Here is a 25,151-nt window from a genome sequence, read left to right as displayed (position 1 = left end):
GAGAGAGAAACATCCATCTGTTGTCTCCTGCATATACCCTGACTGGAGATCAAACCCGCGACCTCTCAGTGTACGGGACAATGCTCCAACTGAGCCACCCTGTCCAGGGCCATTTCTGTTCACGTTAAATTTTACCCAAAATAAAGTGTTAAAATTAACTGCTAATCTCTAGATATACCTAATAAGAGTTTTTATATTAAAGAGCTTAAAACTTTAGCAAAATAATTCAGATTCTAGCTATAAATTGAGTTCTAATTTTTAAACCACTGCCACATCAGATTGATCTTTTTTGAAATCTTATTCAATCCTCGGTGAAATGGAAAAGGGACAATACAGTGTTCATTTTACTATATGGAAAAAGGATACTTTTTATTTAACTGACTTTTCTAGTTAATTAAAACTCCTTTGATACCTTCAGTTGCAAAAATGGAACACAATGGAAGTATTTGGTAAGCTGCCACAACTTCACTAGATGAGGCCATTAAGAAAGATGCATACTGAAATTATATAGTTCCTTTTACAATCAGTAAGTTGCTTTACTTTCCTATTAATACTAGAAATAAAGATTTGTGAACACTTAATACTGTAATTTAAGACAAGATAATATCGGCAACATGTTTTTGCTCTTTGTAACTTAGAAAGCTCTAAATCAAAATAGGATTTGTTTTTTATAACAAAAGCCAACTTCAATTAAAATTACTGAGGAGAGTATTTCAGATAATGTTAACTTTGTTAGATCATGTCAATGTGTATCAGGTTTCAGAATGATCTTTAGTAGAGGGACTCTTAATACCCTGACCTCTTCATACCTTTTTATTCTGATCTTAATGATCAGTGGTGATTTTGGCAAATTGAATTGATTCATTTAAGTTTTAGAAAAGAAAAAGCTTATATTCTGTGAACTGAAATTCTGGATTAGGGAGTATTGAAATTGGTGTATTTAGCCATTAGCAGTAACATGGTTTATGCACATTGAGTGATTTTATTCTAAAATGCTCTCTCATACATAAACATCTAAAGAATTGTACTCCAAACTGGTTAATGTGTAATACTATGATAATTCATGTTTTACTAGTCTGTAATAATCCTATTACTCTGCAGGGCTGTTTCACTTGTTTCATAGACATTTCACTTTTAATATAAACCCACTGCTTACTTAGGCAAGGGCAACGTAAATGTGTATGGTGGTAGCTTACTGTAATCTTGGCGTATTTTTAAAAGATATAAATGTGCATCTTGGTTAGAATCGTTAACCATCCATGAACTAAGGCCTTCATAAGAAATCTGGAAATAAATTGTTTCCTTATTTCAGAAGTAAAAACCCATGCTTTCCTCCAGAATTTATACTTTAATAGAAAACTGCATGTTTTTTTTAGATCAGGATTTCTCAACCTTGGCACTGTTGACATTCTGGACTGGATAATTCTGTCTTGGGGTGCTGCCCTAAGCATTGTAAGGTATTAGCTTGGCTGGCCTTGGCCCACTTAGATACCACTATCCCCTTTGTGACAACCAAAATTGTCTCCAGCTATTGCCAAATGTTCCCAGAGGAGAGTGCAGTAAGGCACAGAATTGCAATTCAGAACTACTGTTTTAGAGATTTTTCTTGCTTGCACCTACAGCTTGTATACATGTAGAAGTTTTGAGATATCTTTGAGTGCCAGTTCTTCAGCTTCCAAACTCAATTTAAGTACTGCTTTTAATTAATTAACCTCTTTCACCCATTATTAAGAACTGTTCTGATTTAGTAAAAGTAGATTTCTACTTTAAATACTGTTACTTTCTCTGATTTAAATGCTTATTAAATCCTTTAGCATACTGTTTTTCTATGGGTATAAAATGCTTTCTGCATACTATCTATACTAATAAAAGAGAAAGATGTAAATTGATTGTACCTTTGTGACACCAACCAATCAGAAGTGACTATGCAAATTAACCTAACAAATATTGTGGGTTAATTTGCATGCACAGGCACTGAGCAGCGTGGGGTTGCGGAAAGGTGGCTCCAGGCCAGAGTGAAGGCAGTGCCAGCAGCCAGGGGAAGGAAGACACATTCTTGTATGAATCTGTGTGCATTGGGCCTCTAGTGAGTTTTAAAGGAGCTATTCAGGGGAGTATGAGGCACTTTGAGTGCTTTGGAATCCTATCTTATTAGTGGTGATATGCTAGTTGACCATTGCATCATCACAAAGATGGTGGTGCCCAGCTGCCCAGAACTGGTTCGAGGTTTGCAGTGACAGCAACAGAGGTGTAATGGGGTGTTGTCTTCCCCTGATCGCCAGGTCACTTCCCGGCCCTGAGGTTTCGCAGACTGAGGGGGGGAAGGCTGGCCTGAGGGGAAACTCTTTCCCCCTCCCCCCCACTCCAGTGCATGAATTTTCATGCACCATGTCTATAGTCTATATATCTATCTATATATATATAAAAAGCCTAAGCAACCAGTCAACACGCACTGACCACCAGGGGGCAGATGCTCAACACAGGAGCTGCCCCCTGGTGGTCAGCGCACTCCCACAGCAGGAGCTCTGCTCAGCTGACCAAAAGGCACCAGACAGGAGTCTCATAGCTGGTGAACACAGCTGCGGCAGCATGAGCCCCTTTCACCTTGATGGCAGCGTCATCAAGTGGTAGAGACAGCAGGCATAGTGGGATCAGGATGAGTGGGATTGGGCCCAATCCAGGGGTCCTGGGTTGCAAGAGGGTGCAGGCCCAGCTCTGGGGCCCCACTGGTGCACTAAGTCTCTAGTATACTATATTAAAATATTTAAGAACACTAGCCATAGGCAGCTAGTGTGTTTTCTTTGAATTCTTATAAAAAGAGTATATTTTCAAAATTACCTTCTCTTCAAGAAAAGTTTGCCCATTTTTTTTTAACTAGTATGGGTCATTTCCTAGCCTATATAATAAAAGGCTATTATGCAAATCGACTGAACGGAAGAACAACCGGTCGCAATGATGTGGCCTCACCACTAGGGGCAAATGCTCAATGCAGGAGCTGCCCCCTGGTGGTCCATGTGCTCCCACAAGGGGAGTGCTGCTCAGCCAGAAGCTAGGCTCACAGCTGGTGGGCACAGCGGGGAGCAGGCCTAAGACCAATCAGACATCCCCTGAGTGCAGGAATTTGGTGCACCGGTCCTCTAGCAGTAAAGACATGCTAAGTAATGATATGTAATTCCTAAACAAGATATAATTGAACTTTGAAGGCAACTATTAAAATTAGGCTGACTATAGCAGGTTTTTGCTACATTCTAATGATTAGATGATATTTGTAGACAATAAAATGCTGCTTTATACCCACACATGGATTTTAAAGACTGATGGAGATAGCACATGGCAGGGAGGGTACCACAAATTGTCCACTTGAAATAAGACCATTGAGCAAGTGAGTAATCTTTCAAACTTCTGAACCTTTTCAGTCCCATTTGTGAGAATTGGCTCAAAAATAAGATTTTCCTTTTTTATGATGGCACTGAAATATTAATGAGGCTGATTGGTCAGCAGTTTGAATAAGCTCAGAATGCTAAGTTTGGAAATTTTGAAAATTAGTCTTTAAAATCTACTTTTGAAAGGTAGAGAAATTTGTTTCAGCATCAGCTGTCCTCTGAGAGGCCCACTGTGACCTGTTCTACCATAGCCCAGGCTCACAGTGCTCTGCATGGCAAGATGGATACAAAATTTATTGCCATGCCTCCATTTCTGTAAACTGGTCATCGGAGACAAAGCTACCTAATTACCTTTTTTCCCTTCTTACCTTGGTACCTTCTGTTTTTTAGTACTATGTGCTTAACATCAAGAACAGTGTCTGCAAAAACATACTCAATAAGTTTCATTAAGTAGTGTCGAGATGGGGGAATACATGATTCTGTGTGATTTGTGGCACTGAATTTCTGGCCTAGGAATCAAGACAAACCTAAGCCAGAAGCCACGTACTCTAGACAGGGAATAGAATGGGCAAAAACATCGGGACAAGAGGTCATGGTATACTCAGAATCTGAGTATTATAGTTTGAAATATAAGGGGCAGTTAGAGGGGACGATTATAGGGGGCCTGTAATTTGATCTAATTTCAGGGGTGACGGCAAGCCAGGCAATCTTGTGATCAGATTTGTACTTTTGAAAGATTATCTGAAATTTAGGCAGAAAGAAAGGAAGGTAAGACATTTGCTGATGAGTTAGGACATTACTAGGGTAATGCAAGTGAGAGAGATGTTACTCTGAACCAGTGTATTTTTAGAGTGGAAGTCCGGATGTCAGATAAAATTATAGAACAGCAATTGGTTAAATATTGGAATTATGTGCTATTCTGCAATACAGATAGTCCCCAAAATAGGTAGTTGAGAACATACTCTCCATTGTGCCATTGGGGGTCTGCTTCCTCTCTCTTAGACTGAGCTACCATTTGATTTCGGTTGCTGTGACCAAGGGAAAGTGAACACAGAGTGGACTTCCAGTGCTTTCTCCTGACAGTGACAGTCCCCACTTCTGACCCTATTTTGGTGGGCCAGGAGTCATGGTTACACCTAACAGCTGAACGCCATTCACTAGGCATTAGTGAGGATAGTAAGCTCAGATGAGCTGTGGAGTGATCCTCCCTTAGAGGCAGGGGAGTAGAGTAGTTATGTCACATTGCATACTTCACTGCAAACAATTCAAAATTAGATGTTCCTTCCACCTTGACTGGGCAGCTCAGTTGGTGAGAGCAGTGTCTGGATTCACTGAAGTTGTGGGATTGGTCCCTGGTCAGGACACATATACAATAAGCAACCAATTAGTACATAAATAAGTGGAACAACAAGTCAATGTTTCTTCCTCTCTGTCTCATCAATTAAAAAAAAAAAAATTAGATGTTCCTACATATCCTTACCAGTTATTTCCAACCCACCCTGCCACTGTTTCTCAAGCTCTATTACTCAGTGCCAGTGTCGACTCCTCTCCCTTCTTCCTTTATCTTTTCTTTCTTCCCTCCTCTGTGGCCATCCTCACCCCTTCCAGAGTAACAATCAGATTTTGTTAGCTGCTTTTTAAGTTGTGGCACCCAGAGCCATGGATCATCTACTTCAAGCATCCTCCTCCCAAGCCCCCTTCACATTTCAGGTGTATTTTTCCAAACAAAAACAGCAGTCTCCCTACGAGTGCCAACAATTTAAAAGTCTTCTGACATGTGCTTTTGTAGATACTCTTATTTGCTATCCCAGTCCCATGATTCTTGCTTTTATCAGCCTTCATGTCTACCATTTCAACCATCCACTCTGAAGGCTACAGCTTGGATGTTTTCATCCGGAGCTGTTTGAACGTGAACTCTAATATCCTACTCTTAACTACAGCCTATCAAGTCCTGTCCTCACTCGCTATAAACTGATCTTAGTCCTACGTCTGTATTTCCCACCATTTTCTCCCAGACTCTCCTGGCCTTCTGTCTTTGTCCAATCTTGATCTGATTGATTTTATAAATGGCTTATTCATAAAGTTACTTGTCTTTTATTGCATTTAGAGATGCTCCTTGCATTCCCTATCCTTTCCTTTAAGTGTAACACTAATCCCTTGTCTACCCAGTAGGCTCACTTCATCAATGCAAGTAAGGCCATTATTCCTATCCTTCTACCTAAAAAGCTCATGTTCATTCTCATCCTCATAGCCTCATCTCAGAGACTGAGTTGTCCTTTAGCTCAACCTCTGACCCAGGTTTTGGTTAAGCTGGTTCTCCATCTCTTCTCTTTCATTTCAATGCCGCTTCCACTGGTTCCATCTGCTAAATTGTCGAAATATGCTGAAATCTAATCTAAAAGGTTTTAATTTTTTTTAATTGAATTTCCCACAAGTTTGCCATCTATCTATAGAGAATTAGATTTGCATTCCCAATTTTTTGCTTTCTCACTTCTTAACCTTATCTAATCAGGCTTTCACTCCTCAATTGGTGATCATAGCAAAACTATTTTAGTGAAGTCTTAGATGGCAAAATGGCCTACACTCTTCTTACTTGAACTCATTGATACTAATACTGTAGATCGCTCCCTCATGACACTACTTTTTGTCTTGGCTTCTAGGACGCCATTGTCTTCTGGGGGTTTCCTTATATCTGTGAGGCCACTGAGTCTTAGTTTTCCTTAAATATTGTTCACTGAAGCCTTCAGTCCACATGTCTCCTCTTTGTATATAATCCCTCCTGGGTCATCTTATTCCTTCCCAGATTTACATGTTGTTGTAAATCTGTGCGCCTAGCCCTCTCCACAACCCTGTATTATATGAAACTACTAGCTGGACACCCTGTAAAGGTGTCTCATAGCATCTCTAATGCTGAACTCGGCATCTCCCCCTGGTTTTTCCTATCTTTATGTCCTTGCTGATGGCGTTCTCTTTACCCAACTACTCAAGCTGAGAATCTGAGCACAAGTTTCGGGGGCAGAACAAGGATTCTGCTGCCAGACATTGCCTGTGAACGTTGGCTGATTGCTCGCTGTTTGACTTGTGTAAATTATTTAGCCACAATTCCCTCTTCTATAGCATGGGAATGAAAATAGTAACTATCTCATAGTTATTGTGAGGAGTAAGCAAGAATACTTATAAAATAGTTAAAACTTCCTGGTACATAGTTAGTGCTATATAATTGTTAACTTTTAATACCAATTTGCCCATTTGTTTCCTAAATATCTTTTTGGTTCCTCCCCACCATTTTGGTTAAAGATCTCATTTCCTCTTTATGATTGGACTACAGCAAATGCCTCCAATTGGTATTTTTTTAAAAAAATATATTTTATTGATTTTTTCACAGAGAGGAAAGGAGAGGGATAGAGAGCTAGAAACATTGATGAGAGAGAAACATCGATCAGCCGCCTCTTGCACACCCCCTATCAGGGATGTGCCCGCAACCAAGGTACATGCCCTTGACCGGAATTGAACCTGGGACCCTTCAGTCTGCAGGCCGACACTCTATCCACTGAGCCAAACCGGTTTTGGCTCCAATTGGTATTTTGTGTTCATTTAGCAAGTTAATTTATTAAGCATTTTGCTAGGTCTTACAAAGGCTGCAAAAGCAGGTGAGAGAGAGTACCTGATATAAAGAAGTGTGCTGGTTATCATGAGAATATTGACATAAGGAAGCACCACAAAGTTCTACCATATGAGAAATATCTGTGAGGGACAGAGTGGGTGAAAATTAAGGTTATCCATTTTGCATGGATTGGGCAGGAAAGATTTGTAAAAGAGATGAAATGTCCTAAAAGGTATTCCTTAGAAGAGTGGTTTTCAAATGAGTATGTGTCATATTCATCTGGATGGCTTATTAAAACACTTTACTGAGCCCTAACTCCAGAGGTCTGGTTCAATAGATTGGAGTGGGGCCCAATAATTTGCATTTCTTCTAAATTTTCTGGTCTCGATGCTACTACCCCAAACAAAACTTTGGGGATCACAGCATTAGGATATCCAAAGAGCATTCATCCCAAATCTCTCCACACAACTGCCAAAATAATGCTCTTAACCATTTCACATTCTTGCACTATATCCTGCAATGGTTCCCTTTTGCTTATAGGGGATTGTACAAGCTCCAGATCTGGCTAGGCTCGGATGTTGTCACACCTAGGACTAACCTTTATCCTCTAGGGAACAGGTATTTCCTTCAGCCACCAGGCTATTCTCTGTCCTCATAGCTTTGTTCAAGTTTAAGTTGTGCCTCTTGTCCAGAATATCCAGAATTCTCTTTCCTTTGTGTGTAGTTTGAGTCAAGGACTCCAGGAAGTTTTCTCTGATGCCACATAACAAAAGGGGCATCATTTGGGAGCCAACTTCCATGTTTGGGGCCTGATTTCATACACACACATGTAAGGTCCAGTGTCTTAAAAAGCACCCCTCTGGTACCATTTCATAGATACTGCTATTCCCCATGCCATTGCAATGGCTGAGTGCAGGAAGGGAGTGGAACAAGCCAACTGGACCAACTGTTCACAGCCCTTTATGTAAAACTGAATACTGCCAGCCACCCAGTCCCACCCTGTCCCAAATGTTTCCCAGCTTAGAGTCCTGGGATTTGGCTGGACTAACCCCCCAAAGGGCTTTGTGACTTCCTCTGCTCTGATGGCCCCTGCTTTCTGTCTTCTAGGGATTAGTCAGAATTTCTGAAATATATATTTGGGCCTTCCAATCTGCTCTGTATATTGTTTGGGATTTATTCCTTTTTACAAATGTTTACTGTCATTTAAGTAGAATTTTGAGACTGAATAAGTAGCACATGAAATCTGTCTGCCATCTTCTCTAATGCTTTCATGAAAAACAGTATGACATAGTTGGTAAGAGCGCATATCAAATCTTATTCTACCACTAATTAGGTGTGAGACTTGGGGGAAATTACCAATATTTTTGGGTCTGTTTCCTCATTAGTAAAATGGAGTTATGTGTATCACCAAAGAATTGTTAAGAAGGTTAACACTTATGGGAGAACTTATTTGGCAAAGATGCATCTGATAAAGGGTTAATATCCAAAATATATAAGGAACTCATACATCTTAACAAAAGGAAGACAAACAATCCAATTAAAAAATGGGCAAAGGACCTAAATAGATACTTCTCCAAAGAAGACATACAGATGGCCAAGAGACATATGAAAAAAAATGCTCAAAGTCACTAATCATCCAAGATATGCAAGTCAAAATGGCAATGAGGTACCATCTCACACCTGTCAAAATGGCTAGCATCAACAAATGACAAGTGCTGTGAGGATGTGGAGAAAAGGAAACCCTAGTATACTGCTGGCGGAAATGCAGACTGGTACAACCATTATGGAAAACAGTATGGAGTTTCCTCAAAACGTTAAATAAGGAACTGCCATTTGACCCAGTGATCCCACTTCTAGAAATATATCCCAAGAAACACAAAGCACCAAACAGAATGTATTCACACCTATGTTCATAGCAGCACAATTTACAATAGCTAAGATCTGGAAACAGCCCAAGTGCTCAGCAGTAAATGGGTGGATAAAAAGCTGTGGTACATTTATACCATGGAACACTATGCAACAGTAAAAAAGAATCTTTTAGCATTTAGACAGCATGGAGGGACCTGGAGAATATCGTGCTAAGTGAAATAAGTCAGTCAGAGAAAGACAAGTATCACATGATGCATTCACATGTGACATCTAAGTAACAAACTGATGAAGGGAGTGGATCCAGAGAGACATTGAAGCATGGAACAGAGAGCAGAACCTCAGAGGGAAGGGTCGGTGGGTGGGAGAATTATTTTTAAAAAAGGTTAACACATATACACATAAAACAGCGTGTGGTATGTAGTAAGCATTCAACAAATATGTTTGAAAAATATTTTCATACATGACTGACTATAAGAGCTTCATAGTCCACTCAGATTTTTCTGATGTTACTTTCATTACTGATTAATTGAGCTTTTTAAAGAGGGATGTTATAAAAGTGCTTAGAGGGAAATTTTTACCCCATATTTTGAGAATGCTAGGATGGCTCAATATTAGGAACTATATCAGTCTAAACTATTATATTAGTAAAGTGAAACAGTATAAGTATGAAGACTAGTTATCAGAAACCAATAACAAATAATATCCTAAGTGGTGAAATGGAAAAACTATTTGATTTAAAGTTATATGCTAGAGTACCAGCATTATTATATAGCATTAACTTGGGGATCTTCAAAAAAATTAAAGCAAGAAAAGATAATTAATGATATGAATTAAAAAAGAGAGAAAGGGCCTGGCTGGTGTGGTTTAGTGGTTGAGTGTTGATTTATGAATTAAGAGGTCACGGTTTGATTCCAGTCAGGGCACATGCCTGGGTTTCAGGCTTGATACCCAATAGGGGCATGCGGGAGGGACTGACCAATGATTCCCTCTCATGGATGTGTCTCTCTCTCTCCCTCTCCCTTCCTCTCCAAAATCAATAAAACCATAATTGAAGAGAAAAGAGATAAAGGAAGACAGTCCAAGATGATAACCTGGAATCCTGAACTCACCTCCTTCCATGAACACATGTGGAACAATTTTCTCTGAAAAAGACCTGAAAACTAGCTGAGCAAGTACTTCACATCAGCAAATGAGCAAAGGGCCACATCAAGATGGGTCAGAGAGGCTGAGACAACTCACCAAAACCCTACCCCACATGCAGCAACCCATAATCAGGAGAAACTTCTCCCTGAAGAGTGAAGGATTTCTACCCTACATTAGGCACCCCAACATTTTTGTTTTATTTTTTGTTAATCCTCACCCAAGGATGTTTTTCCATTGATTTTTTAGAGAGAATGGAAGAGAGATGAAAAGACAAAGAGAAACATCAATGTGAGAGAAACACATTGCTTGGTTTCTGTATGTGCCAGGACCAGGCTCTGGGCCAAGGAGGAACCTGCAACCAAGGTACATGCCCTTGACTCTGGGCCACAGGCCTGCACTCTATACACTAAGCCAAACTGGCTAGGGCAGGCACCCCAACTTTTAAGACCTAAGCCTGAGAAATGAGCTCAAACAGCATCTGGCTTTGAAAACCAACAGGACTAATGTCCACAAGACCAAAAGGGCTATAGCAAATTGTGACATGCCTCTTAAAGCACTCAAGCACAATCCTCTTAAAGCCGATTGATTCAGAGAGGAAGGAAGAGGGATAGAGAGAAATATCAGTGATGAGAAAGAATTGAGTGGCTGCCTCCTGCATGCCCCCAACTGGCGATTGAGCCCGCCACCCAGGCATGTGCCCTGACTGGGAATCAAACCATGACCTCCTGGTTCATAGGTCGATGCTCATCATCTGAGCCAGGCCACCTGGGCTGGCTATGTGTGTGTGTGTGTTGAAAAACAAACACAGCACTGAACAGCAAGTCAAAGAAGGAAGAGGAGGCATATTTCAGGATGCCTCTAGTTTTCTCTGCTCCTTATCTTTGTTCCTGGCACTGCCGTCCATTTGGTCAGACAGTCTGATAATCTCCTACAATCTCTCATGCCTCCATATCCAAATGGGTGTATGAGTTCTTAATTTTACCTCCTAAAAGTACCTCTCTTGATTTCCCTCATAATTCTCTGCTCTGATTCGGTAACAGTATTCTAATTTGTTTCTTTCAGTTTAAGGTGTTTTCTTTTTCAATTACAGTTTACATTCAATATTACAGTTAATATTTCAGATGGATAGCATAGTGGTTAGACAACTGTATACTTTACAAAGTGGTTCCCCCCAATATTGCAAGGTGAGTGCTTGAAATATCAGGGTGGGGGGACCTCGTTGGTTTCTTGACTCTATCAGAAGAGGGGAGGATAGATGGGCAGCAGGAGAAATCAATGTTGTCTTTCTAACGTAAAATATGTGATTACAGCATTCACCCCTCATTTAAAATCTTTCAGTGATTTTCCATTGCCTATTGATAAATACAAATTTTAAGTTAAAAAAATTTTTTTGTTTAAATTTCTGATCTTTCATCAGTTCACTTATTTTTTTCTCACTTTTTATTAAGGTATTATATGTGTACATATCTTACCATTGGCCCACACACACAAATTTTAAATTTTCATTGCCCCCCCTCTTCTCCCCCCTCCCCCCCCCCCGTTTGTTTGTTTTCTTTGTCTTTTACAAACTTCCCCCAATCTCCTTGACCTGTCCCATTTCTTCCCATGTTATCTTCTACTTCTAATCCAGATGGTTTAGGTTTAAACATTCCCTGCTGGCCTGTGCATTTTCATAGGTTATTCCTCCTTTTTGAAGCCCTTCCTGCTATATCCCCAACTCCTTGCACCCACACTCAGCTCACTAGCCAGCCTGTCTGAGTGTTACCACCTCTATGAAACTTTCCCAACGCCGCTGGCAGTTAGCTGCTGCCTCTACTGCTTTTCTTTAAAAAGGTTCTGCTACAGGCACCCCAGAAACACCAGACAGGGTGTTGTAGGACAGTCCCCTGAGTTAGAGGGAGAGGGCCATCCCCTCCTTGGTTTCTGTCAATCTTGAAGGAATGAAGTCAAATGAGTGACAGCAGTGTTGCAATAAAGTCAATTTATTTAAAAAGTAAAGCAAGTACATGTATTGAAGAAGCCAGGCAAGCAAATTTATCAAAATACATCTGGCCTGTAAGGTGCAGAGGGCCTCTGAGCTAACCTGAGGAGCGAGTGTGGTGGGGCTTTGGCAGTTAAGTAAGCTTCTGTCTGTAGGTTTTAAAATTCCTCTGCCGATTATCTTAGTACAGATGAACTCTTAACATCTCCCCTTTCACTTTGTTATGGCTTTCCTAGAATTTATGAGAAGTACCTGGCGATTTTATCTTGATAAGCCCCGAGGTTGCTGGCTTCACTGTTTAAACAGTGAGACGAAAACTGTACTTTCTTCCTCCCCGCTTCTCTCTTGCTGTTTTAGCAGTTCCGGGTGATTTATGCTATGAATTCTCAGGCGAGAGAGGAGGGGCATTAAGATTCCCCCTTCCTCACTCCCTGCCCTTCTCCCTCCTTTCCTGCAGGCTTTGGTTAACCCTTTGTTCTCAAGATAACATCCTGAGGCAAAATGGTTGTAAACTGGCCTTGTTTCATTTTCTTGTCTGTTTTCCTATTCCTCCTTCTCTAGAAGTTTCTCCTTCTTACTATATATCCTGCAACACTTCTTCATTCATACGTACTTATTGAGCGCTTAATATGTTTGAGGCATTAAGGTGCCAGGATGAAAAAGATATAGTCCCTGCCCTCAAAGATCTCAGTCTAGTGGGGATGCTTAAGCTGAGTCTTAAATAATTAATATAGTAGATCACTGTGTTTTAGTAAGATACAGGCATAACTCGTTTCATTGCACAACACAGATGTTACCTTTTTTTTTTTTTTTTTTTTTTTTTTACAAATTAAAGACTCTCCAGCAAAAAGATTTATGACTCACGTTATTGTGATACTTGCTTTATGATGGTGGTCTGGAATGGAACCCACCATATTGTTAGGTCGGCAGTTAGACATAAGTGGCTGGGGTGGGGCCTGTCCTGGAGTCCTGAACAGGGCTTGTGCCAACACTGTCTACAGACCGCCTATCTATGGGCAACCCAGCAGCCAGCAGACCAGCCAGGTTGGACCCCTAATCTTCCATATGGCTGGTCAGAGGGTGTAGATACCTAGACCTTTTCCTCCCTAAAGCCAGCCTCTAGGCCTCAGTTGTGTTTCAGCTCCAGGTCCAGAAAAAGCAGCAACACCAGACAGTGATCCATGGCTCCTTCAGGACCAGCTACACTGACTAATGACCTCTTCCCTGGCGCTGACCAAGCAGTAGAGACCATGACCCTGAAAGAGCACACCTGGAAAGCTGATGAATATTCTATTGAGACCCTCCCTTGGTATCTCCCCTAAGATTTCCACCTGCAAGAGAGAGAAATATGCTCAGGACAAAGGATCCAGCTCACACTCTCTCTACAAGGAGCATGCTTGTGCCATTCCACTACAGGCACGTATCTCCCCACGTTTAAGGGACCCCAGGAGACTTGCACCCAGGGGAGCAATGGGCAGTGGCAGCTCGGCCTGGGCTAACCCCTGATCCTATCTCCAAGGCCCCCTGTTCTCTGACTTCCCAGTGAGCCCAAGCAGCCCAGCCTATGTCTTCTATGCCCTTCCTTGTTTCACTCTCCTGGCTATATTTTTGTCTGCTTTACTCTCCTTTTTGTTGACCTTAAAATCTTTTCTGCATTGAGGAGAAGGTTACCCAGCTAGTAACCCCAATCGGTAGCAATAGCTCTGAGGTATGCCTGCATCCTCTCATCCTAGCTGTTGGACTTGAACCTCAACAATATGAGGTTGAAATTATCATGGCTACTTGCCACTGCAATGACACTGAAAATTAAATCAGCACATGTGAAAAAGCAGGGGATAAGCAGAGAGAGATAGAGAAACACAGTCTCGGTGACATATTTTGATCCATGAATCAAGGTAGTCCCAAAGCCAGCTTACCTTGGAAATTCAGCTTCATGAGTCCATCAATTTCTGAATCCAGCTTGAGTTGTCTTATCTCCCATTTGTAACCACTAGAATCTTAACTCATACAATAAAATTTTGTCAGGTAGAAAATGGAAGTAGTGGAAAATGAAAATAGCCTATCCAGGGGCATGGAGGACTAAAAGAGAAGCTAAATTGCAGAATGTGGAAAGAGAGGAGGGAGATAATAGGGGAGAAAGGGCCTCCAGTCAGCATCAGTTTTAGTAGACCAGATGAAAACTGACAGGTAAAAAGCTAAGCACAATGAAGAACCAACAGCTCTCTGGGAACTACAAGAGAGGGGCGGACTAGGGGGAACTGCCCCCTAGGGTTGCTGAGACCGTCAGACACACACAGGGTGTCACAACTCACTGGAGCAGGGACCAGTGGAAACCGCCTGGGACCCAGCGCTGGGGTAGGAACCCTGAGCGGAAATGGATGAATTGCTGGAGGCTCAGTCCGTGTGGACTGACTGAGAGTTAAAAACTTCGGGAGAATTCAGTTATAAAGAGGACCCCACAGTTTTGTGAGCTTTACCTCCAGGAACGCATATGGGAGAAGAATCTCCTCGTGCTTCCAGCAGGGTGAGGAGAAAGAAACAGTTTGAAGCCCGCCAGGTACTCTGTTCTTAATAAGACCTGCCCTCAGGGAAACTAATTGCCCAAGGCCTCACCTGCTGGGTATTATCAGTGTCTAATTGGCCTGGGGGAAAGGAAACACTGAACTTGAGCTCCATCTAGCCATTCTGTCCTACCTGAGGGGGAGAGAAACCAAGCACATGTGACCCTCACTGTCCAGAGCAAGTATGTCAAACTCTTGGCCCACAATGAATATTTTTGCGACCCAGCCAATATAACAGTATATAAAAAAACTTTTTAATAAAAATTTCATAACTTAATTTTTACAATATTCTGTTATACATAATTATTAATAACGAACTACAACGTTCGCTAATGACTGATTACTATAATCATGTTGCATTCATTTCCCTAATGTGACTTTCACGCAGGCACACCATTTCTCTCCACTAATACTAGCAGCGAATATTTTAGCAGCTGATTGCACATCATTAGTCTTGGACTGACTTGTTTGGTGTGTGCAACAGGAAATATTTCACTTTTGGAGAACAAGAAAATTAGGTTTATTTGTGTTACACTTATTAATTTGTACAGTTATTCAGTGTCTGGTAAGTTAATGTTCAAGAAAAAAATAATTTTTATTAAATGTTCTATTATTTTATGCTAATGATGACTCATTTATTTCAGCCCTTTGTATTCAACATGTCTCTATTGAAATAAACCTACGTTTCTATGAAAATTGAAGCTTTTGTCTTTTTTGTGGCCCGCATAAACTTAAACCTTGTTTATTTGGCCCGTGTTAGCCTTTGAGTTTGACATGCTTGGTCCAGAGGCACAGGCTCACTGAGACTGAGACCTCACCCCAGGTCTGCAGAGCACTTCTTCCCCGCACAGCTTCCTGGCTACAGGCCTGCTTGCTGTGGTTCAGTCGACCTGGTCCATCATGCTCACTGGCAAGGAAAATTCACAAGACATACCACAAGGCAAAAAGTACAACTTGAAGAGACAGAGCAAACACCAGGACCAGACAAGGCAGGGATGTTCAATTACCAGACAGGGGATTTGAAACAACTGTGATTCATATGTTAGGAGTTTAAAGGGTAGAGTAGCCAGCAGGCAAGAAGGGATGGGCAAGGTAAGCAGAGAGGGAAATCCTAAGAAAGAATGAAAAAGAACCAAATACACAGTAATAGAAATGAAGAATGACTTCGATGGGCTAATTAGTAGACTGGACTCAGCTTAGGAAAGAATCTCTGAGCTTGAGACAATTAGAGGTGAATCGAAACCTCCCAAACTTAAAAGCCAAGAGAACAAAGGTTGAAAAGAACAGAGTAAAATACACCAAGGTCTGTGAGACAACTACAAAAGGTATAACCTATGCCATGCTCTTGTGGGAATACTACAAGGAAAAGAGAGGGAGAGAAGGAACAGGAGAAATATTTGAACAATAATGACTGAGAATTTCCCCCAAATTAGACCTCCAACCACAGTTTTAGGAAGCTCTAAATCACCAAGCACCATAAATTTCAAAGCAAAAACAAAACAAAACAAAAAAACTATACCGAGGCATATTATTTTCAAACTAAATAGGCATGTCATTTCCAAATTAAATAAAATTAAAAAATGAAGAAAAATCCTGAAGAAAATGAGAGGAAACAACACCTTACCTGGAACAAAGGTAAGAAGTATATTGAATTCTACTCAATTCATGCAAGCAAGAAGACAGTGGAGTAAAATATTTAAAGTGTTCAGAGAAAAACCCACCATCCTATAAATGTGTATCCTGGGAAATTAAACAAACAACTTGATTTTTAAAATTGGCTAAAGACCATAATAAGCATCACATTAAAGACGTACAGCTGGGAAATAGGCTTATGAAAAGATGCTCCACATCAAATACCATCAGGGAAATGCAAAGTAAAACAACGAGATACCACTGTACAACTATTTGGCTAAAATCCAGAACACTGATAACACCAAATGCTGGTGAGAATCTGGGGCAATAGGGACTCTCATTAATTGCTGTTGAGAATGCAAAATGTACAAACACGTTGGAAGATAGGTAGTTTCTTACAAAATGAATAAGCCTTAACATAAGATCTAACAAGCATATTCTTTGGTATTTACCCAAAAGAGCTGAAAATTTATGTCCGCCCAAAAAACCAGCATGTGGATATTTATAGCAGCTTTATTCATAGTTGCTAAAACGTGTAAGCAACCAAGATGTCCTTTAGTAGGTGAAAGGATAAATAAACTGTGGGACATCCAGACAATGGAATATTATTCAGTGCTCAAAATAAATGAGCTATCAAGCCATGAAAAGACACAGAGGAACCTTAAATGCATATTAGTAAGTGAAAGAAGCCAATCTAAAAGTGTATTTACAAAAGTATGATTACAACTACATGGTATTTTAGAAAAGACAGAATTATTTAGATAGGAATATGACTGGTGTTTGCCAGGGCTTGTGCTGTGTGAGAAGTGATGAATAGAGAGAGACAGAGCACAGAGGATTTATAAATACTCTTTATAATACCACTAGAGGCCTGGTGCATAAATTCGTGTGCAGGTGGGGTCTGGCTAATCGGGGCCAGGCCAGTCGGAAGAGGGAATGTGGAAGGTCAGCTGCCCGACCCCACACCCAATCAGAGTGGGGGTATGGGGGCCACAATATGCATCAAAGAAACCGGTTGTTCTGGTTGTTCCAGTCGTTCTGGTCATTCTGGTGTTTGGGTGGCTTGGCTTTTATATATATAGATATTGATGAATAGGTGTCATCAGACATTTATCCAATGCTCTAGAATGTACAACGCTGAGTGAACCCCAACATAAACTATGGACTTAGGGTGATGATGATGTGTCAGTATAGGTTCATTACTTGTGAAAAATGTACCATTTTGGCGGACAATGTAGATAACGAGGGAGGCCAGGCATAGGCATAGGGGAATGTCTGTACCTTCCTTTCACTTTTGCTGTGAAACTAAAACTGCTTTAAAAAAAGTTTTAAAAAGCTGAAACTGGTTTGGCTCAATGGATAGAGCATTGGCCTGTGGACTGAAAGGTCCCAGGTTCAATTCCTGTCAAGGGCATGTACCTTGGTTGTGGGCACATCCCCCGGTAGGGGGTGTGCAAGAGGCAGCTGATTAATGATTTTCTCTCATCGATGTTTCTAACTCTCTATCCCTCTCTGTAAAAAATCAATAAAATATATTAAAAAATAATAAAATACAGCATTTCCCATGTTTGGAAAAAAAGTTTAAAAAAAATGACAAGAGCCTGAACTAGAATTATATTAGTAGGCCTCAAGATGGGAGGACATACATGAGAACTATTTAGAAGGTGGCCTTTATGGGACCTACTGCCTTATAGGGGGAAATGGGTCAGCATTGCTGTGGCTGAATCTCAAGTTTCAAGCATGAACAAAGAGATGAATGGTAGTGTCTTGGAGGAGAATGCATGGGCAGGTTTTGCATCTAAACACACTTGATGTGTTTGTGGGACATACGGTTAGGTCTGTGGGGATTTGGAGAGAAAACATTAGAAGTCACCCATGCTCATCCCTGAATCTCCACCTTTATCTCTTCCTTCTAATATTTTCTTCCAGTTTTCTCATTAATGTGCATAAACTGCAATCTTCTGATTATCCAAGGCTAGTCATTCTTTATCAACTTACTAGACAAAATGTGGATTTAGCATTTTTAGGCTACCCTTTTCTCTCACTTTCCTTACTATTGTGTCTTCCCCAAAAGTTACATCACAACTTTGGTTGAATTAATGTTCTGTGTTTATTTTTACTGTGATATGTAAATATATTCACTTCTGAACCCGGAAGTGCTCTTTGGTTACACTCATTCTCTGACCAACTTTGGTTTTTCTTGGATTTAATCATCTCTTAGTTCCTGCTGTTTAGATTTATTTGTACCTATCACTCTTAGAACTGTAGAACCACTTTAAATACTGTGGAACCCATCAAATTATCCATTTGTCCTATCCGTACCCCGAGCTCTTATTGAATTTAGCTTTGCAGGAGGCAGCCAACCCATGATGTTTCTCTTTCATGGATGTTTCTATCTATCTCTCTCCCTTTCTCTTTCTCTAAAAAGCAATAACAAATATTAAATATATCTCTATATATAAAAGCCAAGCCACCTGAATGCCAGAACAACCCGAATGACTAGAACGACCAGAACAACTGATGCACACTGTGGCCCTGATAGCCCCCTTCCATCTGATTGGGTATGGGGCTGACCAGCTGACCTTCCACATCCCTCCCCCTGGCCAGCCTGGCCCAATCGGCCCCACCCCACAAATTTGTGCACCGGACATCTAGTATACATACATATATCACATATATTTGTTGATTTTGGAGAGGAAAGGAGAGAGAGAGATAGAAACATCAATGATGAGAGAGAATCATTGGAGAATCACTGACCAGCTGCCTCCTGCCTGCTCCCTCCTAGGGATTGAGCCTGCAACTTGGGCATGTGCCCTGACCAGGAGTCAAACTGTGAAATCCTGGTTCATAGATCCATGCTCAACCAGTAAGCCACACTGGCCAGGATATTTCTCAGTTTCTATCTTCATTTTAAAATAATGTAAAAAGTAAATCTGTGAATTCTGTTCTATATTTGCAATCTTTTGATTTTAGATTGTGGTGGGAAGAATTCTAAGGTGGCCCTAAGATTTCTGTCCCTTGTGTACACACCCTATGTAATCCCCTCCTCTTGATTGTGGGCAGGAGCTGTGAATATGATGGCTGTTGTGGATGTCCATGATTAGGTTATATTGTATGCCAAAGGTGAAGGGCTTTTTGCAGATGTAATTAAGCTTCCTAATCAGTTTTTGGGTTAGTCAAAAGGGAGATTATCCTGGATGATCTGACCTAATCAGATGAGCTCTTTCAAAAAGGATCTAGAGGTCAGAGACCTTCCAAGCAGCATACATTCATATGAACTGCTCCTGGAGGAGCTACGTGGCAGGGACCTGATGGTGGCCTCTAGTAACTGAGAGCAATTCACATTATTAAAAATAAAACGGTGGACAGTAATATTATTGCATCTCACATACACAGTTTTGACTGCTCACAAGCAGCCTTGCAGGCTCGTGTGATTTTGCTGCAATGTAGTTTCATGCCATTTAAATTTGGGATAGTGGATTAACTGGTAGTTCTCAGCCAATGGCATTGTGTGTTCTGATGCCCATTAAGAAACCCAAGGGATCATTTAAGTTTATATGTTTTTCTTTTATACTGTAGGGAAATTATATAATACTAGAGGCACGGTGCACAGATTTGTGCACTGGTGGGGTCCTTCAGCCTGGCCTGTGCCCTCTTGCAAAGCTGTGCCGGAACCTGCCGGCAACGAACAGTACCTGATTGAGGGGGTGAGGATGAGAAAAAAGAAAGACAAGAAAAGATGGGGTCGGGAGGACTGAGACTGAAGTCTGCAGTCCCGAGTTTATTTCTTAGCTCGTTTTTATACAGCAAAAGCAGGGAGGTACAAGATATTTATCTGCTGACCTTTAGGTTAAGTATTTACCCAGCACCACATCTTTGTTTCTGTACGTAAGCAGAGAATTGTTTCCTAATCTATACGCAAGCAGCAGGTTAAACAGTATATGTTATTCTTTACAAAGGTCAATAGCATTTTTACATTAACAAGCTGCAAAACAAGCTTAATAGCACGTTCTCATGAGAGCTGACTTTTGTCCTACCAGAGCTGTGTCCACCAAGCTGTGTCCACCAAGCTGTGTCCACCAAGCTGTGTCCACCAAGCTGTGTCCACCAGAGCTGCTTTCAGGGCAGCTCTGAGGAAAAAGTCCCCTGTTTTCAGGGCGGCTCCCAACAATCCTGGACCCTCAGGGGATGTCAGACTGCCAGTTTTGCCTGATCCCAAAACTGGCAGTCTGACATCCTCCAAGGGGTCTAGTTAGTAATATGCCAAGAGGCAGGCAGCTGGGGAGGAGCCCGAGCCTGGGCTGGGTGCTGCACTGCTCCCCCTTATCCTGGCCCCACTGCGCCTGCCATTGCCACCACTCACCTCTTGGTAGTGCTGCAGGGAAGATGGGAGAGGCTTGGGCCACCACAGCTGTTCTTGCCAGCCGTGAGCCCGGTGTCCTGTGCCCTTCGATCAGCTGAGTGGTGCTTCCACTGTGGGAGCACACTGACCACCACGGGCAGTTCCTGCATTGAGTGTCTTTCCCCTGATGGTCAGTGCACATCATAGCAAATGGTCAACTGGTCATTCAGTTGTTTGGTCGTTTGGTCACTTAGGTTTATATACACTGAGTGGCCAGATTATTATGATCTCTGGCCATTCAGTGTATATTATATGATCTCTGGCCATTCAGTGTGTGTGTGTGTGTGTGTGTGTGTGTGTGTGTGTGTGTGTGTGTATTAGAGGCCCAGTGAATGAATTTGTGCATGGGTGGGGTCCGGCCAGCCTGGCCAGGGGGTGGGGACATGGGTGGTTGGCCAACCTGCCTGCTGGTTGAACTCCTGGTTGAGGGGACAATTTGCATATTGGCCTTATCCTATTATATAGGATATACACTGAGTGGCCAGATTATTATGCATTCAGAGTTCATAATAATCTGGCCACTCAGTATATATATATTAAAGGACTGGTGCATGAATTCTTGCATGGGTGGGGGTCTGGCCAGCTGGTGGAGGGGACGCAGGTGGTTGGCTGGCCAGCCCTGACCCCTGGTCAAACTCCTGGTGGAGGGGACAATTTGCATATTAGCCTTTTATTATATAGTATAGTGAAGTAAATGGCAGAGTTTTACTAGTATTTGGCAAGAGGGACTCAGAAAAGCCTGAGGGACACAGACAGAAGGACCAATAGCAGATGGGAAATAGAGGGTGTCACTAGTGGTTGGGGAGAGAGAAGACTCGGCCAGTGCCCCATGATGTACATGAAGAGAGAGAGCTCTTGGCTTATATTTGAGGCCTTCTTGGGACTTCTTAGTTCTCCCTCTGGCCTACATCCACAGCTTGGAATCTCACCTCTGTCCGGCTTCCTGGTAGAGAAACTTTTATTGGTGACTAACAAGTCCAGGCATGTGATGGAAAAGAGTGAGACTGCTGGGTCCCAGGGGCAGTCTGGACTCAGGGACTATTCCTGCTGTAGATAAGGAAGAGGAGCTAAAGTTTGGCTCAGGGCAAATGGCTATTCAAAACATATTAGTCAACATGGCCAACTGATTATCTTGAATCCTGATTAATCAGATTAGCCTCTCCTCCTTCCTTGAGAGTAGATAGGGAATACATATTCCTCCTCTTAAAGGGCAGTGATGGACTTGGGGGTTTGAGGGGTTTAGAAGTATCTTTTTTCTATATTACGGATGGACCTATATATTGCCCAGCAATGAAAAGTAGCTGGAGACACTCATTTAAACTTAAGAACAAGATAGACACATCCATTCCTTCCTTTGCTTATGTTTGCCTTATAACTTCTAAGTCTATGGGCAAGGTGATGCAAATAAACATAGGATGATAACTTTATGGTTAAAGCAAAGATAAAAACAAAAGCCTTTATCATCTCATCCAGATTCAGATGTGGAGCGTGATTCGACTTCTAAACTGGAGGGAAAAAAATCATAAGATTATGGACTCAGGAGGCAGTTTTATTTCAAGATGAATTCTACAGCCTGTATACCCACATTATAACTTTTATTGTGAGAGTGCCTTTTTTCCCCCTTCCAACCACAGTTACATCCTAGTTAAAATTTAAAGTTGGAAACAAGGGAGCTTTGAAAACTATGATTAACTTTGAATTTCTTAAAAACAACTAAAGCCTATCCCCTTTTATTACTGCATGAAAAATATTTCAGTGCATTACAGTATTTTAATATCTTGTCCCAGACCTAGGCTTAATTGCCTACCTAGGCTTTTGAGACTAATTAGAAGTTCAGAACTGTCATTACCTCTTGACTGGTTTCCCTGGTCAGGTGTGGTCTGCTTTGTTGTGATCTGGACTATCTGGTTTAAAAGGTTTTTGAAATTCTGGAGGAAATCTGTACTGCTTCTGCCTAGGTGAGTGCATCTCCTTCTGGTTTATTTTGACGAGGGCCACATGGGGTGAGTCTATTGGATGTATGGCCCCAGAACCTATGGTTTTATTATTTATATGCTCAAAGACAAAAATACTGAAACAGTTTAGGTGGAAAGAACTTCAGAGGCAGAATAGAGCAGCAATTTTGAATTCATTCAATCCACAAAGGCGTATTGAGTGCTTCCTGTGTGCCTGGCACTGTTGTAGACCTTGAGGACACAGGAGCAGGCCACATAACTCCTGCTCTCAAGGTGCTTATATTCAAACTAGAGGCCTGGTGCACAATATTTGTGCACTTGGGGTGGGAGGGTCCCTCTGCCTGGCCTGCACCCTCGCTCAGTCTTAGACCCCTTGGGGGATGTCCACCTGCCGGCTTAGGCCTGCTCCCCATTGGCCATCCCTCTCACAGTCCAGGGCTCTCATAGTCTGAGGCTCTTGAAGTTCGGGACCCCTTGCTTCTTACCGCCCACCTGTAGCAGAGGCAGGAGAGGCTCCCACCACTGCCACTGTGCTCGCAAGCTGTGAGCCTGGCTTCTGGCTGAGCATCTGCTGTGTTAAGCATCTGCCCCCAGTAGTCAGTACATATCATAGCGACTGCTCGTTCCACCATTTGGTCAATTTGCATATTGGGATTTTATTATATAGGATAGGGGCAAGGGAGATGATGACCACAGATTAACAAATGTCTATAACATGTCAAAGGGTGGTACCTGCAAAAAGAAATTAAGTAGAGGAAGGAGCTAGAGAGTGCGGTCTCATATAGTATGCTGAATGGAAGGCCTCTTTGACAAGGTGACATATGAAGGAAGTTAGGGAGCATGTGAGGATAAAGCGCACTTCAGTCAGAGGAAACAGCACATGCAAGCAGAAAAGCAGCCCTGCCATCACTTTGACTTTAGCCCCATGTTACAGGTTGAATTGGGTTTCCCCACAAACTATGTTGGAGTCCTAATCCCCAGTACTTCAGAATATGACCTTATTTGGTCTCTATAGAGACTCATTCACATACCCTGGGGTGAATGAGTAAGGGTGTTCAGAGAACAGCAAGGATGCCTGTGAGGCTGGGACAGAGGGAGTGAGGGAAAGAGTAGTGGGAGATTAAGTCAGAGATGAAGAGTCAGGTCGGAAGATTGTAACCTATGGTGATAACTTCAAACTTTAGGGCTCCTCCTGGGGAGGCTTCAGAGACACATGAGTTCCATTTGTCACTGTAACAAATTGCCACTCACTTACTGGCTTACAGCAGCACAAGTTGATCATCTTACAGTGCTGGAGGTCAGACACTCGAAATGGCTCTAATGGAATATACTAGTTGGCTAGGGCTGCCATCATAAAGTACCACAAGTGGGAGACGTAAACAGAAAATTATTGTCTCACATTTCTGGAGGTTAAAAGTCTGAGATCAAGGTGTTGGCGGGCGTGGCTCCTTCCAAGGGCTGTGAGGAAGAATCTGTCCCATGCCTCTCCTCTAGCTTCTGGCGATCTCTGGAATTCCTTGGTTTGTTGCGGTGCCACCATGGTCTCTGCCTTCATCTTCACCTGGTGTTCTCTCTGTGTGCGGGTCTGTGCCCAAATGTCCCATTTCTGTATACACACCAGTCTTATTGAAATAGGACCTACCCTAATGACATCATTTTACCTTAATTACCTCTATAGAGACCAAATAAGGTCATATTCTGAAGTACTGGGGATTAGGACTCCAACATATTTTTTTTGGGGGGGGGGAGACCCAATTCAACCTGTAACATGGGGCTAAAGTCAAAGTGATGGCAGGGCTGCTTTCCTGCTTGAGACTTTAGGGAAGAGTCTGTCCCCAGACATACCCACCTTTTGGAGATTGCCTGCATCTTTTGGCCCTTTGCCAACAGTGGCACCACTCAACCCTCTCCTTCGGTGTCACATCTCCTCTCACTCTGCACTCCTGCCTGTCTTCTAAGGACCCTGTGATTACATGGGGAAAGTGAAGGGTAATCTCCCCTTTATAAATCTCAAAATCCTTAATTTAATCACATCTGCAAAGACCATGTTGCACTAGAAGGGAACTTATTCAAAGGTGCTAGGGATTAGAACAATTTTGAGGGGTTGATATTCTACCTGTCTTAGAGAATTTTAAGCAGAGGAGTAATATGATCTGCACTGTATTTTAAAAGAATCACTGTCTGTCTGCGCTGGTTTGACTCAATGGATAGAGTGTTGGCCTGCAGACTGAAGGGTCCCAGGTTCAATTCCAGTCAAGGGCACATGCCTGGATTGTGGGCTCTATCCCCAGGGGTGGGGGAGGTGTACAGAAAGCAGCCGATCGATGATTCTCTCTCATCACTGATGTTTCTCTCTCTCTCCTTTCCTCTCTGAAATCAATAAAAATATATTAAAAGAATGACTGTCTGCTGTGTGGAGGAGAATGTGAAGCAGAATACCCATTAGAAGGATGTGGCAATGGTCCCAGAATGAGACAATGGTCTCTGAGACCCGGGTGGAGGTGCTGAGAAGTGATCAAATTCTGAACTTATTGTGACAAGCAACTTCCCAATGAAGTACAAGAGAGGTGTAAGATAATAAAAAGCTCCACGTTTCTTTTTCAGAATAACTTATTTTTAAA

The sequence above is a fragment of the Pipistrellus hanaki genome (genome assembly GCF_964339955.1).
Source record: "Pipistrellus hanaki genome assembly, chromosome: 3".
Taxonomy (NCBI): domain Eukaryota; kingdom Metazoa; phylum Chordata; class Mammalia; order Chiroptera; family Vespertilionidae; genus Pipistrellus; species Pipistrellus hanaki.
This window is presented reverse-complemented; position numbering follows the sequence as displayed.